This window comes from Rhinichthys klamathensis, unplaced genomic scaffold (genome assembly GCF_029890125.1).
Source record: "Rhinichthys klamathensis goyatoka isolate OS25496 unplaced genomic scaffold, OSU_Roscu_1.1 h1tg000359l_1, whole genome shotgun sequence".
In the NCBI taxonomy this organism is placed as follows: Eukaryota; Metazoa; Chordata; class Actinopteri; order Cypriniformes; family Leuciscidae; genus Rhinichthys; species Rhinichthys klamathensis.
Window position 1 is genome coordinate 484,358 of NW_026606868.1, and position 19,099 is coordinate 503,456.

At 38.1% G+C, this 19,099-nt stretch overlaps 1 protein-coding gene across 16 annotated transcripts in view; it reads right to left on the reverse strand.

The window, feature by feature from the left end:
• Window positions 1–16,497, reverse strand: part of mef2d (myocyte enhancer factor 2d) — a 60,445-nt gene extending 43,948 nt beyond the window's left edge. For 6 of the 16 annotated variants that reach the window (XM_056233084.1, XM_056233082.1, XM_056233089.1 and 3 more), the window contains exon 1: window positions 16,257–16,497. The gene's annotated coding sequence lies outside the window, so the exon portion shown is untranslated. The remainder of the gene's footprint in view (window positions 1–16,256) is intronic. The other 10 variants (XM_056233086.1, XM_056233091.1, XM_056233092.1 and 7 more) reach the window with 5 other exon arrangements.
• Between the last annotated feature and the right edge of the window lie 2,602 nt (window positions 16,498–19,099).

The following is a 19,099-nucleotide window of genomic DNA, read 5'->3' on the forward strand; positions in this document are numbered from 1 at the left end:
AGGAAGGAATGCACTAAAAGCAAAAGAAAGAGATTGAGAGAGGCAGACAGAGATGTGAACTGCTCTGCGTGTAGAGTGAAGCTGTCATGCAGTACAGCACATGGTCCTGTCACACCACACCACTCTTCAACGCTCGGAAATACCCTGAAGGCAATACATTGTTCAAGTCAACCTGATCTCTTAGTGACGTTTACGGAATATACAAATCTGAAATACAAACTAGTAAATTATTTCAGGACATTACTGCTCCAGTTTCCGCAAAAAAAAAAAAAATGAATGCGACACAGAACTAAAGCGTTCAAGTATGAAACTATATTAAATTAATCTTTACGTCACACAAGCTTAAAGTATCGTTATTGGTATCACAATAAGCTCCTTCTTACCCCTTATAAGTAGAGATGAGCAAAAAGCCTCAAGATTCGATCCTCACAGTCTCATGTGCCCAAAGTTGCTCTGCTGACCTGATCAAGCAACAAATACAATCCAAGTGGACTACAGCATTGCTCGTCCCGTGACCTGTGCCTGGCTGACAGTGGAGACCAGTTCAGCAATGAGCTTCTAATGCAGAGCGCTCAGACCCCCAGCCCTCCTCTCAGACCCCCCTCCCCACCCTCACCCTTTGCCCTAATATGCCTTTAGCAACTGCCTTCAATCCATCAGTGTCTTTGGATGTAATTGAGAGGGTGGATGGTCAGGATTGGGACGCTTGTCAGTATGTCAGATCCTCTGTTCTCCTGCCTGTACATGTGTGTGTTAAATGTCATGGCAGCTGCCTACACACCTTTTGTTCCGACACCCCCTTGCGACATCTATGCTGTCACAGCTGTAGGAAATTAAACTTTTTGGGTCCAAAGCTGCTGCAGGCGACACCCCACGCTGGAGCTTTTTCCAAAAAATCCTGAACGGTAGCTCTACATTTAGTACGGAAAACTTTACACATAATTAGGGTTTTGTTTTTAAGCCTACAGTCTTTTTGAGAGAACAATAACGGTTTCCCCAAGAAAAAAAAACCCCTGAAGATTCGCCCTTTCCTGACCTCAAAATCTCAGAAGGGTTTTCAGGGGGGTGTGGGAATGCAAAGGTCATGGGTTTGTAAAACTGCAATGTCAATGAGTTTCCAATGGGAGGGACAAAAAACATTTTGGGCACAAATCACGCTCTGGCACTGAGAATGTTACGGGTTGAGAGGGAGGTCTGGACACTGTGGTTTCCCACAAAGAGTAACTTATATGGATAAATGTTTTGGATAAGAGAAGGGGGAAATTAAACCCTCCCTATGCTATATCAAGCTGGAAATCTGCCATTAGTAAGAGAAAATATACAAACATCTTAAACGTAACACACCCAAGCCAAAATCAAGAGAACACAATTGCTAAAACAACAAAAACCATTGACTGGTCATCAGTCTGCTAAGATCCTGTTTCCTTGTTGACTATCTTTTGCTCTCTTTAGAGCAAGAAACGGATATTCAGTCATGGGATCAAATGTAATAACACTAAACATCACAACAAATGTAGAAACACTTTAATCTGAATACTGGGGACAGCGTCCTCAACAACGAGTGCACATAGCATCAGCTAATGTTAACTAGCTAACATACTGTAGATGAGGTTGTCGTCAAAATTGCAAAAATTAATTGTGATAGTCTTGACAGCAAAGTACAAACCAATCAGTACTTTTCATAGTGTATGCCATAGTTTTGCTGCAAAAAGGCAATTAATGAATTTATGGAGCAAAATTATAGTTGTATCATTTGCAGCATGTTGCAAAATGCAAATTCTAAGAAAAATGTAAGACGCTAAAAAAAAGTAAGGAAAAATTTAGGAAAAATAGCAATTTAGCAATAAAAATAAACATTGATCATTCTTTTGTAATGGGGCAAGTAAAAAAGCTTGGCAGGACATTTATTGAATTGCTTATTTTTTATAAACCTAACTCTTTTAAATTGTTCATTAATTCTCTTATGGAACAACTCCAGTGTAAACTCAGTTTAAATGCTCCAGAATATGAACCAAAGAAGATTTAACACAGGATATGAGCAAATAGTGTTTCGTTTCCCCTATTTGTGAATCATCATCATACAAATCCAACTGTATTAACATAAAATCAGGAAGAAGGGTGATTTTCAGGGAATTTTGAGTTGATGAAGAAAAAAAAAGACAGTTACTCCATCACGTCTTTCCATATCCCCTTTCACAAAAACGCACTGTCATAAAACGATTCCCATACCAGGAAGGAACAGCTGCGCACTTGTGGCCTTTTAACCAACCAGACCAAATAACAGCACAAGGCCTGTCTGATTCAAATTACTTGAGTTGAGGACTGCACACAAATGTCAATGTTACGATCTTCATCTAGACGTACTTTAATATTTCAATGGCCCTCAGTGACAAATTATTCCAACTGATTAATCTGAGAAATAAAATGCATTATGTTCTCATGCCCTGGTATACGAGCAATGTGCTGAAAAGAATCTTCCACCCTTTTGTCATCTCTAAACGCTCTGTAATTTAAAGAAACATGTTATCTCCCAGCCTAGACAGACGGTCACAGCTAAAGGGGAAAGTTCAAGAGAAGCTAGATGAGTCCGAACAGACAACGCAACCTGCTTGTCTTTGCCTAAGCCCCTTCAGCTGCCACTCGAAAAGACGTTGCCACAATATGAAATCATTTCCTCTGACCCTTCAAACTACTCTTCAACAGGCACAAGCCAAAATTCATCCAAATCAGTAAAGCTAAACAGAGTTTGGCCAAGATTTTCACAGTAAATGAACATCTGAAACGTGAAGGAATATAGACAATATTTTGCCCTAAAAATGCATTTTAAAGCCAAATGTTCTGTAGAAAAAGAAAAAAAAAGTGCATGTAAAACTTGCCAACAGATTCCTAGAATGTTGTCAAGGCATTGCTATTGGTACAGGTGCTAAGGGTGTTGTAGCAAGTTACAAAGGAGTTGCTAGGTGTTTGCTTACTAGCTCAAATCAACAGAGCCCATCCACAATTATGAAAATGATTAAACTATGGCCCCATTTACACCTGGTATTAACACGCATTTTCCGTGATCTGATCAATGAAATTTGGAGGTGGCCTGAGACAGATTCTGACCACATTAAATGAAGGTGTAAATGTGCTTGCAAATGTAAATGTACGATCCCAATTAACATCCTTAAAGTTGAACCGTTTTTATTTGCCCGTTTTATGGTCTATATTTCTATAATTATTCATATTAGCAGCAATATTAAAATTCTGTCTGACGTGATATGCTGATAATTATGTTTAAAATTATTATTCTATGTTACGGTTGATAACCAATATTACAATTCTGGTTACACTTTACAATTCTGGTTACACTTTACAATAAGGTCCTAGTTACTTAGTGGCCTACAATACATGTGTTACAGTCTCTATTTATTTATTATATTTGTTAATATTTAATAATAATATTTAATAAAAATACAACTGTTCATTGTTAGTTCGTTTTAGCTCAGGTCCATTAAATGATATTAACAGATGCCACTTTTAATTTAAAAAAAAATGTAATAAACTCTTTAGAATTATTTTTCATTGTTAGTTCATATTATTTAATGTTAACAATTAAATCCTTACTGTAACGTGTTACTAAAATGATATACTATTTTGTCCAAATTTATTAAAAATAACAGAAAAAACTCAAATCAATCTCTAAAAATGCATCGTTATCACAACGTTATGCAATCCAATATGGATTTTGAGATTTGCTAACGATTATATTTAAAACTGTTATTACATTATTAGCATTTAAAAAATTTGCTTTAAGTAAACATTAGATGATTGCAAAGGTAATAACTAAAAATAGAGGAAATGACCATGAACAATTAAATCGACAACATCGACTCTTTATCAATAAATGTAAAAATTCTCTAATACCGGCTGATAACTCAATATATCACGCATGCCTAGCTGATATCATTGCAGCTTTCCACGTGGTGGACAGATCATAGTCTAAACCAGTCAAGGACACGACTAGACGTCTGGGCCATTACTGACAAAGAGTCATCAGTAAGAGGTGATGTCTTAAAGTTTTGGAGGGCGAGGAGTGATGGGGCTCAGGTGTTAAAAAAATAAAAACAATTTCTCAAAAGGTATTTAACATGAGAGAAGTGCCCACCCCCCACCCCACACCCCACACACACACACACACACGCTTCTCAGAAACAGCTGACGTTTCAACAGGCAACAGCTGACAGGCTACAGGTGGGAAGGGCACAGCCTCTTTAAACCTATACATCCCCTCAACCCCCAACACACAGCCCTTGTTCTTCTCATCCTGAATTTTTTACACATTGAATCAAACACACACACATACAGGCACACCTGTTTGTACCGCACAGGAACTGTGATAAACCCTTCCTCCACCGCAGCTTATTTATTTCTGATGGCGGCCTCCCCCGTCTCCCTCGCTCTTCCTCTCGGTTTCCTCAGCGCAGCGAATTGTTCTGCCTGAGTCTTTGATAACCTCAGCAAATGTTTCTATTCACTGTGTAAGCAGCAAGCAAAATGTTCAGATGGCAACAGAGTCACGTGGGTCTGCCATGCCAGCCTTCTGAAGTACTTTTTTATTTTCACTCAGTAACTGAAAATGTTTTTTGTTTCTTTAATAAATGTAATTTAGGCAACCATTTCAGCAAGAAAATAAAGGTAAAATGTGTCAGAGCAGAGACAAACAGGTTTTGTTTTGGAACAAACCGATTATATTTCATGTTATGGCCAACATTATGAATCTAGAATACTTATCGGTTGAGACGGAAAGTCAAACATTTAGATATCAAACATATTTGTTCTGTCTTTTTGCAAAAAGTTCTGTTGCAGCTGAATACCATGAACAAAATCATAGTCTATTTTTTTCTTTGTTTAACAGTATGACACAGACAGCAGCAGGTTTATTAGCCTGCTGTCACGTTAAGAACTAGCCTAATGCTAGGATCCTATATGGTTACACATGCGTTTTCTTTGAGTTCTTGAGAGAACTCAATTCAGTAGTGCACTATATGAGAGACGGCTTTTTGTGTGCGCGCTCGGATGTGCCCAGCACAAAAACAGTGCACGAGTGCCAAATTGAGTTCTCTTTTGCATCTGCTTGCGTTTGAATGGTTTAAAACCACATTAAAATGTGCACACAGGAATCAATAGGCAAAATCAAAAAATGTATTTTATAACAAGTATCCAATTCCAGAATTGGAATCGATTTTCGATTTCCAATCCTAATTATAAAGCACAATAAAAACTATTATACTATACTATAAAAACTAATAGTATAAAGATACGTCAAGAGAGATATAGTGATAGAGATATAGTGATTAAGGGTTTAAATATTTAAAATAATCTTTCAATATCCCTTTGAAAGATGGTGATCTAAATGTTAAAAAGTGACTTAAATGAATCGAAAGTGACAATAAATAAATTTACAACGTGCCAAATTTCTATTTCAACATATGCTGTCCTTTGAAATGTTCTATTTATCAAAGAATCCTGAAAAAAAGTATCAGTTTTTCCACAAAAATATTAAATAACACATCTTTTTTTTTAAACATTGATAATTATAAGAAATGTTTCTTTAAGCACCAAAACAGCAAATTAGATTGATTTCTGAAGGATAATGTGACACTGAAGTAATGATTTTGCCATCACAGGAATAAATTACATTTTAAAATATAGGAAATAGAAAATTATTTTTTAAATTATAATAATATTGCACAATATTTCTGTTTTTTTTTTTCAATAGTGTATCGGGCATCCCAGTTTTTAAATACAAGCAACACATTTTAATGTGTCTTTTAATGCACAAAGAAGTCAAAAGAAGTCTAAAAAGTATCTTAAAACGTTAAAACTCAAACAGACTATAAATGAACAACAGCCTTTTTAAAAGCTCTGTAACAAGCACTTCAGAAAGACTTGCAAAGTAGAAGAGCAAAATGAGAAGAAAAGTGCTGCCTGCTGCCCTCAAGATGGACTGTAGGAGTGTGTATGTAGCATTTGAATAATATAAACATTGAATGTAATCCCCAGAAGAAAACATGTAGTGGTTAAGATTCACAAAATCCTCGCTCAAGGCAGATCATGGAAAAGATGCGCAAACATTCACGTGTTAGCATGTGTGTGGGATAAGAAGAGCTCTCTCTGAGAGAGACAGTTAGGGGGGGAAAAAACAGTTATTTAATTAATCAATTAAATCCAACTCATAAAAATAAAACATTATCATAAGGGTAATATTTTATACACCTCTACAAACAAAATATCCCATGGCCAGATCGGATTGGCCGACTGGGCCTTGTTGTTCCAAGCGCACAATTGCTTTCAGAGCTCCATCTGAGAGAAGTGTGCATATTCACATGAGTAAACACTCAAAAGACACGCACACGAAGTGTGTCACATTGGAAGGAGAAAGAGGGGATTTTTTTTCCTCCGTCCCTCCTCCCTCTCTGGCATATTTCCCGGCTCTCCATACTGCTGCCTGCATCTCCTGTGATGAGAAGAGACCAGCCAGCAATCTTCCATTAAAACATAGCGGAGATCGGCCATACTGAGCCTCAAGAGCGAAGGAGACAATGTGTGCAGATGGCCCTACAAGAACCACAGCTGTACTGCCATAGAACTCTAGTGCCCCATGAGAGAAAGCAAGTAAGTTAGCAGAATAACGGGAAATACAGCTGCAAGCAGCAATTACTAAGGCCATGCACCATAGGCACACCATCTATATTGAACTGCACTCAAATGTAAGCTAAATTACAAAGTTAGAAGCATAAATAAATATTTGAAAAGTTTGGACCATAAGGTATCGTTGTAAACAAACTACTCCGTTGGCAATATACGGACTATGGTTGTAGTCGTGCTGGATGAACAAAGTCTGTCTGAAATCGAACTTTTAATGCTCTTAGCATTAGTTTTGCTTCAATTGCCGAAAGCATTACGAAATGACTGTCTGTTCATCGACTTCACGTCAAGTTTGTTAACGTCTTATCAGCAAATAATTCTGAACATATAGGGTACAACGGGGCTAAAGGCACACCTTAAGGAAAATCAGCTTTTCACTACTCCCATAGTGTATGATTGCAGAAAAAAAAAATGTTTTATTGAACATTGATGGAGAAACCGATTTAGCGTGGAAATAAATCATAAAAGTGGCTTGTTTGTTTACATTTTTTATAAATGTATGAGGTGGCAAGGTGGGCATTTTTATCCCACACAAGGGGTTAAAGGCTCAATAGCATATTTTTTATCTCTAAGGTGGACAACAAACTTAATATGTGATATTTACCATCTGAACCTAACCATGTCATGTCAACAAATGGAAAAAGTCAGCCAGCTATTTATTATCATGTTAATTATTGCGCCTTTAGACCCAACAGCAGGGGCGCCTTTTACCCCAAATACCATACTTTTTACATATTCTTCCGTTCCGTTATTGAATAACTGTTGCTTTAATTACCTTGAACAAAACTGAAAAACATTTACAAGACCTTTGTCTCAAAATATAGTCAATAATTGTATTGCCTCTCATTTGCTACATAAATGTTCAACATAATAAAAAAACATTAAATATCAGATCAAATTAGCACAGAATCAACTTTGCGTTGCTGTCCGCGATGACGTCAAGGATCAGCCAAATTTCCACATGCATAGTCAAACGCAGTTGTTAAGAAAAGTGCTGAGGTGAATTTTTGCGTAAGCTAGTGGTTTGAAGAAGAATAAAGTTGAATGTGCTTTTTACCCCGGTGTGCCCTATATAATCAATCATTTTTGTCAGACATGGCCCTTAGATTTTTTGAGCCAAACTGAATGAAGACTGAAAGGAGTAACGAAAAAATCGTTTTCAATAAATTCAAAATAGCCGACAAGTAACATGGCTGTCCATGACAAATGACAAGTTATTGGACTCTGCATCTACTGATACATATGAAGTGGGATCTTGACATAATCTTGCTATTTTTCTATATAAATATGTAGCTGACGGTTTGAATGTGAGGCCCTAAAGTTGGTCTGATGACTATTCAGTCCCACCCCAATCAGTGTGCCAGATTTCTCAACGTCCCTCCAAACAGTTCTAGGGGCCACCATAGAGCCCCAGTCAGAATACTAATGAATCCAACAGGGCCTACGTACCTGCAGTGCTTGGCCCCATCTACAGTTAGGGAGAAAGAGAGAAAGAATTGGCAAGAAATTAAATCAAAAGGCTGAAGTAAGAAAGAGAGAACAGTAGCGAAATGAGAGATGGAGGGGTGTACGTTTCAGCACTTGGCTCCAATGCTTGCTGTTTCAGCTGTGCTGGAGTAATGGCCAACCCTTGCTCTCACGCCACTGTAACCCCGTTAGCCTCAGTTAGCCCGTTCGTTCTGTCCCGTCATGCTAACAGCAACACAACACTGTGCTCCGTATTTTACTTTAGAGATTTTTTTTTAAAGAATTTTGAAGCCCATTCATTTGTTACAGGTTAAAAATCGGTGTTTACTAAGTGCTGCAAAATACAGGCCATTAATGCTGATGAAAAAAGGATTTAATTTTTTGTGGATTCACATTTTTACTGACTGTGTTACGCGTTTGAGTTAAAGGTGTACTGCACATTATGTACACCCCTTCATGCTGTTTCAAACCTGTATGACATTCTTTCTTCATAATAACATCAATGAAGATTTTTTTTTTTTGAGTGTTTTGGTTTGTTTAGCAACATTCTTCAAAATCTCTTCTTTGCTGTTTTGCCAGAACAAAACGTTATACAGGTTTGGAATTGCATGAGATGGGTGTTAAATGATCACAGAATTTTCACTTTTTCATTAATTACTCACCCTCATGTCATTCCCAACCAGTTAAATTTCCATTTATCTTCGGAACATAAATGACGATTTTTTTCAAGGAAATCAGAGCTTTCTGTCCCTCCATTGACAAGCCTACGCAACTACCACTTTCAAGCCCCAAGAAGGTAGTAAGGACATCTTAAAAGTAATCCATGTGACCCAAGTGGTTTAACCTAAATTTTATAAAGTGATGCAAGTGAGTTGTTTGTACAAAAAACATAATTTAACACTTTATTTACAAAATATGAGGCTAATCTCCAACGCAAGTTCACGCAACGTCTGCTCTCGCGTCAACAACACCCATGCGTCGTGGTGCTCTCGTGAAAGCGCTTTAGAGATTAATATTTTTAAAATAATGTGGTACATTTTTATTCTTTGCGTAAACAAAGCACTTTTGCTTCATAAAACTGAGGTTAAACCACTGGAGTCGCATGGATTTCTTATATGATGTCTTTACTACTTTTCTGGGGCTTGAAAGTGGTAGTTGAGTATAGGTGTCAATGGAGGGACAGAAAGCTCTCAGATTTCATTAAAAAGATCTTCATTTGCATTACGAAGATGAAGCCCTTTTAACTCAAGTATCCTGAATAACCCTGAACGTGAAGCAGAGCTAATCTCTATGTTAGGTCGTATATCGTTAGTAAGCCAGTTACTGACAGGAAGAACAGAGGAAGAGTTCCTGTTATCTCTGTCTTTACACGAACACGGGATTGAAATCATTAGGATCTTATTCTATCTTCTCCTACACCATGCTGCAGAATCAGGTACAAGGTTGCAGTAAATGACTTTGTGTGTGTTCCCAAGGGAAATATCTCTGTCGGGTATGCATAGGTTACACCAGACGAGACCTGACAAGATGACAGTGCTCTGCTTTGTTCTGGAAGGAAAAAGCACACAGAGTCAGACGTTGACAGAGAGCTGGGTAAAGAAGAAGATATTTTGCAAAACATATTAATGTCTCAGAGTTTTATGACCATATAATGAAAGTAAATAGGGTCCAAAACAATACTGGACCCCATTGACTTTCACTGTATGGACAAAAAACAACAACAACAACGAGACAGTTTAGAAAATATCTTTTTTGTGCTCTACAGAAAAGAGAAAGTCGAAACAGGTTCGGAAGGACATGAGGGTAAGTAAATGATGACAGAATTTAAATTTTCGTGTGAACTATCCCTTTAAGTACAGCGATGTATTCAATAAACACATCAAATGTTACTGGAACCTCATCCATGAAATAAATGCTACGCATGTTGTTTTGATATTCACATTTCACTTATGTAGGTCATGGCTGTGGTAACCTCCACACATGTCGGTTTTATGCAATTGGATTCATCCGCTAACACTTACATTGAGCAGGAAATACAGAGAAAAAAAAAGTAATGTGGATAAAATCGACGACTAAACCCCTCCGTCATACAAGAACCAAAATATCCACACACAGACGCACTCAGAAAGGAGCAGACATTCACCATATTTAGAAGCAAAATTCGAACATAATGCTTCGCATAGATTAATCCCAAACTAAAAATAAACAAAATTAGATTTTTCAGGTTCTCATTTGTTATCCTTTTAACCGCATAGCCAGAATGAGGTCAACACACATCCTTTTAGCTCAAGGGGAATTTTAAGGAATTCAGTACTACTGATGATGACACATTTTGAGCTCAACCGAATAAGTCTGATTCACGATATGGAAATCAGTGTCGTGGGGACTGCGTGAAAATGTCCAAGCATGACAGATGTCTGAGCTGCCTACGTTCATTAATCAAGGATTCAAGTGTTTAACCACCATAAAGGCAGCAATTTCATCATTTATCTCATAATGCATTCGGTGTCTTGCATAATAAAATGATTAAAAGATGTTCACATGAGAACCAATTATTCACGCTTATGTCTTACTACAAAAATGAAAAATGGCTCTGTGGTGTGGTGTGGTAATGAATACTGTGAACGCATACAATTACCTCTGATGCAGTGAAACGGACACAAAAAATATGAGGTAGAAATCACTATGACATGCACATAGGCATTGAAGAGACCCTCAAAGGTTAAACCTGGGGACTCTTCAGGCAGCAAGAGCATGAATGGTGGTTTGTCTTTTTAACCCATGTGTTTGTGTGAGTGCATGAGTGGTGGTCTTTATAAGGGATACAGCTGCTCTCTCCTCAGTAAGATGACACCAGTACTTCAGCATTGAGGTAACCACACTGTTCTCTAGACCTTGTTTGGACAGCAAAAACTAGTCCAGAAACCCTCTGCCTTCCAAGTCAATCTAGCAAATTAATTCAGCCTGAAGGAAACAGGAACTTGAAACAACGGGGTCTTGAAACAACTAAAAGAAAAGATTTTCTTCAATAACACGTTGTCATAACTTTCATTAGTAATCATTATTACATTAAATAATTCTTGCATCATCTTTAGTTAGCGTGCATTCAAAGAGTTTTCATGAAATGTCATTAAACTTTTATTTATTGATGCACTGGCAGACAATTATTTGTATTGTCATGGTCGATAATCAATAAATTATACATTTAAATAATTGAAATCTATCATTTTAAATCACAATTTTGTTTTCTCAAGTCTGAGATACCAATGCACAATTTGAAAAGCCTAAACATGCCAGCTAGCATTTCAAAAGCTCATTTTAAAAACATGCAACTCTGATTGCTTGTCTAAACCCCTGCCAATCTCGTGTCATCTGCAGCGGGAAAGGGTTGCCCTCATCTTCAGTGGTCTCTTTTCACACTGCTCATTACCTTAATTGATGTTTAACCCCTAGATCAGCTGATGGCGGCTCAATTAAGAGCTTGCTGGAGGAGAGATTAACACAGGGAAGGAGGGCTGTGTTCTCTCAGAGGAGCTTCAGCCCCTCACCGTGCCCTACGCCAACAGCCACATGGTCAGTAAGGACACTGAGGCCATTTTGAATGGGAAAGGGCAGGGAAGGGCTCCCCCCTCCCCATAATACTTAATTCAATCAGCAGCGTTGTGACCTTAAAGTGGATTTGTTTCCAATCAAATGTTGGGCAATATCAGATGCCATGATCAAGGGCTAAATAATTGTAATAACCTTCTTTCATCATTTACATGTCATTCCACGATGCCTTTAACTTCACCCGTATTTGGCAAAATATCGTCTGGATATCTGGATTAGGTCTACAGCAAACATTTGTGTCAAATGCTTTGAGGGAGACACGAAAGGCCAGAGACATTGTTCGAGTGGAAAAATTGATTCAAACGTGGCCACAGGATATGGTGTATAATCAGAAGAATATTTCACAAATCAGACAATGAGAACAAAGTGAAGACCTGCTTTATAGGCAGCAGAGGGCCTTTGACACATGAGAAAGCGTGCGTAATAAAACACACATCAAAAACAAAACAGACAAATAGACATCTAAAAACTGTGACAGTATAGTCATACATTTGTTTATGTGGGAAACTAGATAAGAGACTCAGAATGAAGTCATTATTTTGACCTCATGTTGATGAAAACATCACCATAGATGATCAGGATGAAGGTATCACACTACTTTTGTTCTGTCATGTTTTGCATCATCCTGCCTTGCTTGACTTGGTTTCTTGTTCAATCCCCCCCAAAAAACTTTTCCGAAATGCATCTGCCTAATCGTTTCCATGTCTCTTACCTCCCATTATCAAGCAGAGCTTTTTCATAAAACAAACATGATTGTTCACAGGAGGCTTGTTATTTTCTGAAAACTTTTTTTAAGCATTTCAAAACACCAGTGGTAGGTTTTTAATGCGTGAAAGAACCTTTTCTCTCTGACTGTTATTGGAACCCCAGGTGGGAGGACATAACAGCATTGAGTCTCTGGAGGTAGAGCTGACACCCTGCTGGGAATCACGACAGCACAGTACCTGTCTGCATGACCTAGACATTCAGCTCATTATGAGATTCAGCCTATAATGAGAGCTGGAATTGAAGCTGAAGACACCCATTAAAGCTTTGTACACACACACACACACACACACACACATTACACTACAGCCAAGTGTCTTGGACAAACGCACTTCACACTTACAACTCAGCCTGTGCAAACTTCAAACTAATGAATTTTCAAGAGAGACTGAAGTCACACTTTCACAAGTCGTTTAAAAGACATTTCTTTTCTGAATGTCTTAGGACAGGCAGGGGTTTAATACTGGGCTCTGGGGACCTCAAGGAGGCCGGCATGGGGTGTTAGGAGGTAATACATTAAGTTTACTTTTTTTTTACACCAAAATTGACATTATATCATGAGATTAATAATGGATATTTCATTTATGATTTCTAGTGATTAGGGATGTCAATTTTCACAAATTCCCATGATCGATCGTCGTTTAAATTAACGATCAATTAATCGATTAATCGTTAGCCTTAATACTGCAATATGCGTCTGCTGCAGTGCATTTGGCCAACAGCATGACAGCGTCTGCAAATGCTGCTCAAACCGCTATGTTCCTCACCAAATTAATGAGAATGGTTTTAATCTAAATAAAGGGCTAGTAGGATTGTAAAAGGTTTCGATGTGATTGATAATTAAATTACAGGGCTCGAATTTCGGCGCGGGATTGCGGGTATTGCGCATAATTCTAATAATTCCCACAGGTCTCCCATTTTTAATGCAGGAAATTCCCGCAATCGTAATCCACACAGATTATAAAATCAAATCATTCTTTTAACAACTATCTGCCATCACAAACAGCGTGAGTGTTCAGCGGTGCCGCGTCTTCTATCTCTTCTCTCGTAATGTGTTGTGCAAGGCAAGCATCAAGCGCTGCGGCGACACACTCGCGTTTAGGAGTCGGGACATGGCGGAATATTCACTTGCACAATCGGGCCAGCAGTGCATCGTGACTGAAGTTTACCATTTGCACGTCTTTTTAAGTCTTACCAGTTTAAACATTCAAGCGATTTTAAACTAATCAGTGCTCGTGCGCTCTCCGAGATGATTTTCTATGCGCACATTCATAGAAAATCCGCCTCAAAAACAGCTGGCCAGTAACAAAAGTTATTTTTCGCGGATTGCTTTAACACGCAAAATTGTGTCAATTTCGGTCTTCGTGAGTATACTCTAAACATAGTCGGTTTTGTCTTTTAATAAGCATAAAACGCATGCCAGTATAATGAACACAGGATCCGTGCACTAGCTCATTAATTTAGTTGTCAAAACAACAAAATATAGCTTTAAGTTAAAGGAATCAGGATTAATAGCCTATATATATTTAATTTATTCAGGACTAAAATACTACCCAGTGTTATTTTCCATTTGATTACTTTATTCAGTTTCTGTAGGCCTATGAAGTTAGACCCATTGAAAAACTTTTCTCTTTATTTGTCTTTATTTGTATCTTTATTCTATTGTATTTATTTGTGCTACTTTTTTCAATTTAATTAAACAATTTAAATCAAGCTTCCTTGTGTTGTGTAAACTCTTAACAACAATATTACCCCATTGTAAAAATGCAATGAGCGCAAACATTTAGGCAAGATAAATGTAATTTTTGTTTGGAAAAAATGCCCCCCCGCCCTTCTCCCCCTCAAAAAAAAAAAAAGAGAATCATCTAAGGGGGGATTCCCCCCCCCCCCCATTTAATTTTATTATTAAATAAATATTTAATAATCAAATATAACGACTACAACGTGTCACCAACGCCGCCTCAGATGCGCTTATCAGAATGTGTGACTTGTGGACGCGTGCTCTTCCTGGAACAACACACTTAAAACGGCAACTAAACCCAATGAATTCACACCGATTTAATAAAATAGTGTTCTCATGTTATGTAATATGACAGTCCCAAATTAATCCTCGTTATTAGTCGTGCATTCTGCTTGAGCGGCGCGCGCTGAATGAATAACTTAACCGTTGAGCACTTTGCTAGCACGTTATTTAACTCAAAGAAACGCATCCTATGAGATTAATCAGATATATACAAAATAAACATAATATTACAAATTATATCTGCACAAAATGACGTGAATGCACAAGTGAACTTGAACTAAGTTACGTGCCATTCAGAATGACTCATGTTGTGGACGCGCTCTTCCTGGAACAACGCGACACGGCAACTAAACCCAAATAATTAACAATGTTTTATTACAATATTGTTCTCTTTATAATGTTATATAAAATGACAGTCCCAATAGTCGTTATTAGTCGTGCATTGCCATTTGAGCTGCGCGCGCTAAAGATCACGCTGCGTCAATTCTTAACCAAATGCATCCAATATGAGATAAATCAGATATAGATAGGCGCACACAAAATAAACTATTACAACTTACATTTGCACAAAACAAAAGGCAGCGAATGTACACGCAAACTTATAGTCATGATGAAGGTGTAAAATAGTCCCAAACATAACTCCGGCGCGGTCGCTTACATGTTTCGCGGTTGAGCAGCACGCACGCGCATGAACCTGCTTAATCGATGATCGATAAGGTTTATCGATTAAACGTGTTATCGACAATTAATCGATCGTCGATTAATCGTTGACATCCCTACTAGTGATACAATTACATGGACAATTACAGAAACCGATATTTTATATTTTTGTTTCTTTGCAAAAGGGGATCATCATATTTGGATGTCCTTGGCATCAAAAGTTTGACTTTAGAGCCAGTAAATGTAACGAAGAAAGTTTTTAAGAGTACGAATACACCAAAAACACATGTTGTTATTCCATATGAGAGAGAGAGAGAGAGAGAGAGAGAGAGAGAGAGAGAGAGAGAGAGAGAGAGAGAGAGAGAGAGAGAGAGAGAGAGAGAGAGAGGGTGGTGCCGCAGAACTGCGTAGGTTAAACCAAACTTTTGTTTAGAGTCCGTGAGCAGGATCAACCAAACTTGATAAGTGGCTTCAGCCTTCAGTGCTAAAAAAAATCAGTCCATTCCAACAAACATCCCCAAAAACATACCTCGCATCAGTTAAAAACATATATGTTCCACCACATAAGTTAACACATGCTATCCTGTAGCACACTACACAGTAAAATGAAATGTGTGCGACTGCATCAAAATCATGTTGACAATTCAGACAGCGACTAAATCTGACAGCTTGTCAGAAGCACCACAACAACGATCACCGTTCATATTGGCCCTGTAAGTCACCGTTTCTAATAATCCACTAGCACTTAGGTATATATATATATAATATTTAATGTAATTGTGATGGATTATATATTATTCCCTTGTCACCAGTTGGTTTTTAAACGCCTAACGTTAGTCTAATCTCACTAGCTTCGATTTCAGACGCGACTTTGATGCCATAAAAAGAACCATACAACAAACAACCAGTGTATGTTTGCGCACGAACGCGAATGAGCCTGAATTTTGGTATTTAAAGTAATAATAATAAAAAATAATTCAGAGAGGTTACGGCAATAATTCAGCACTGTAAGAGCTTCAGCTAGACTTGACGAACGACTTACCCGGAGCAGCTACAAGATCCACATCTGTGCGATAAACACCAGGTTTCTTACAGCCCGATAGGTAAAGAAGAGTAATATAGATCAAACCAGGCAAGAATATAAAAAACAGCGAGCAGATGTCAATAATAATATGTGAACTCCTTAACTCCTGTTCAGGGTTATCATTTAGCCCGTACAGTCAAAAACCTCCATGTACAAAGTGTCCTATCCACCATGACTGGTAATGCATTATGATGGACAGATGATGTGGCCAATCAGACATGAGCTTTGCGTTTTTCGTCCAATCAGGTTAAAGTATGGGCACTGCTGTGTGGAAGAAGAATTGTGGGCGGGGCTAATGTGCAATAGGAAGAGATCATGCTGACGCGTTTTATGTATTCATCCGCTTCCCCATCTTAAGGAAACGATCCTGTAAAATTCCTCTCTGTGTTTACATTTGAGAACTGGAAAGTAATAATTACTTTTATATGTTATTGTATTTTATATTTGAAATATTTTATAATATATAAATATCCTGAAAATAACCCTCAATCATGATATGCCTGGTGCGCTATATTAAACACGTTTTATTATTTATAATCTAAGATGTACACGGTTCAGTAGGTTACGTCAGCAAGGAGGCTAAATTGTGTTTTCTTCAAAGCACATAATAAGTGCATCATTCATAAGTAGAACTGCATTCGTGCATTTTATTTTTAAAACCCGCTTAAACACAAGGAAGCATTAAGTGTGTTAAGAATGGCCTATTATTTGATAAAATATTAAATACAGCTTTTGACCAGGCTGATTTAGTGGCTCCATGTAATATACATCAGGCAAATCCAATAAAAGCATTTAAAGTCCTATTTTTCGTGGAGGAATATAGTGTTTACAGAGGGAATGGTGGTGATGCATGCAGAAAAATGAAAATGTCAGAGTGCGGTAAGTTTGAAGGCAGTTGAAACGGATACAATCAAACTGATCCATCTGGAAATCAACTCCACGGGGTTTGAAATATCAAGAGAACAAAAAACAAACCCGAAATCTTATTTAAAGGATTAAATAATGAGAATTCACTTGCGACAGTGCGTCACTGGCATGGAGGAACACTTAAAGTCACAGGACTCGAAAACAAAACTCTTTCAGTCTGCGATTTATATATGAAATGCGATACAGGCAACCAGGATACTTTTGAGGAGATTATCACATAAATCAACGAGCAACTTGTGAATTGTCTTTATAAAGTGTATTTTATTTCATTTTATTTCTTTCTTTTTTAGTTAGTTCAGTTTTTGAGGGCCTAACTCGTTGTTGAGGAATGTTTAAGCAGAATTTAGTCAAAAGCAGCTATTTCTTTTCTCATGAAGTCACTCGATTGAGTTGCAAACGTCTTTAATAATAGAAAACCATATCAATTGCTTTTAACTATATATATATATATATATATATATAGGCTATAAACAGTGCTGTCAAATCGATTAATCACATCTAACATAAACGTTTTTGTTTATATATATATATATGTTACGTGTCTGTGTACACACACCCATATATGTATGCATATATACACACACATATAGCCTATAGATGTACAGGTCCTTCTCAAAAAATTAGCATATTGTGATAAAGTTCATTATTTTCCATAATGTAATAATAAAAATTAAACTTTCATGTATTTTAGATTCATTGCACACCAACTGAAATATTTCAGGTCTTTTATTGTTTTAATACTGATGATTTTGGCATACAGCTCATGAAAACCCAAAATTCCTGTTTAAAAAAATTAGCATATTTCATCCGACCAATAAAAGAAGTGTTTTTAATACAAAAAAAAAAAGTCAACCTTCAAATAATTATGTTCAGTTATGCACTCAATAGTCAATACTTGGTCGGGAATCCTTTTGCAGAAATGACTGCTTCAATGCGGCGTGGCATGGAGGCAATCAGCCTGTGGCACTGCTGAGGTGTTATGGAGGCCCAGGATGCTTCGATAGCGGCCTTAAGCTCATCCAGAGTGTTGGGTCTTGCGTCTCAACTTTCTCTTCACAATATCCCACAGATTCTCTATGGGGTTCAGGTCAGGAGAGCTGGCAGGCCAATTGAGCACAGTAATACCATGGTCAGTAAACCATTTACCAGTGGTTTTGGCACTGTGAGCAGGTGCCAGGTCGTGCTGAAAAATGAAATCTTCATCTCCATAAAGCTTTTCAGCAGATGGAAGCATGAAGTGCTCCAAAATCTCCTGATAGGTAGCTGCATTGACCCTGCCCTTGATAAAACACAGTGGACCAACACCAGCAGCTGACATAGCACCCCAGACCATCACTGACTGTGGGTACTTGTCTGGACTTCGGGCATTTTGGCATTTCCTTCTCCCCAGTCTTCCTCCGGACTCTGGCACCTTGATTTCCGAATGACATGCAAAACTGAGCAACAGTCCAGTGCTGCTTCTCTGTAGCCCAGGTCAGGCGCTTCTGCCGCTGTTTCTGGTTCATAAGTGGCTTGACCTGGGGAATGCGGCGCCTGTAGCCCATTTCCTGCACACGCCTGTGCACGGTGGCTCTGGATGTTTCTACTCCAGACTCAGTCCACTGCTTCCGCAGGTCCCCCAAGGTCTGGAATCGGTCCTTCTCCACAATATTCCTCAGGGTCCGGTCAACTCTTCTCGTTGTGCAGCGTTTTTTGCCACACTTTTTCCTTCCCACAGACTTCCCACTGAGGTGCCTTGATACAGCACTCTGGGAACAGCCTATTTGTTCAGAAATTTCTTTCTGTCTTACCCTCTTGCTTGAGGGTGTCAATGATGGCCTTCTGGACAGCAGTCAGGTCGGCAGTCTTACCCATGATTGCGGTTTTGAGTAATG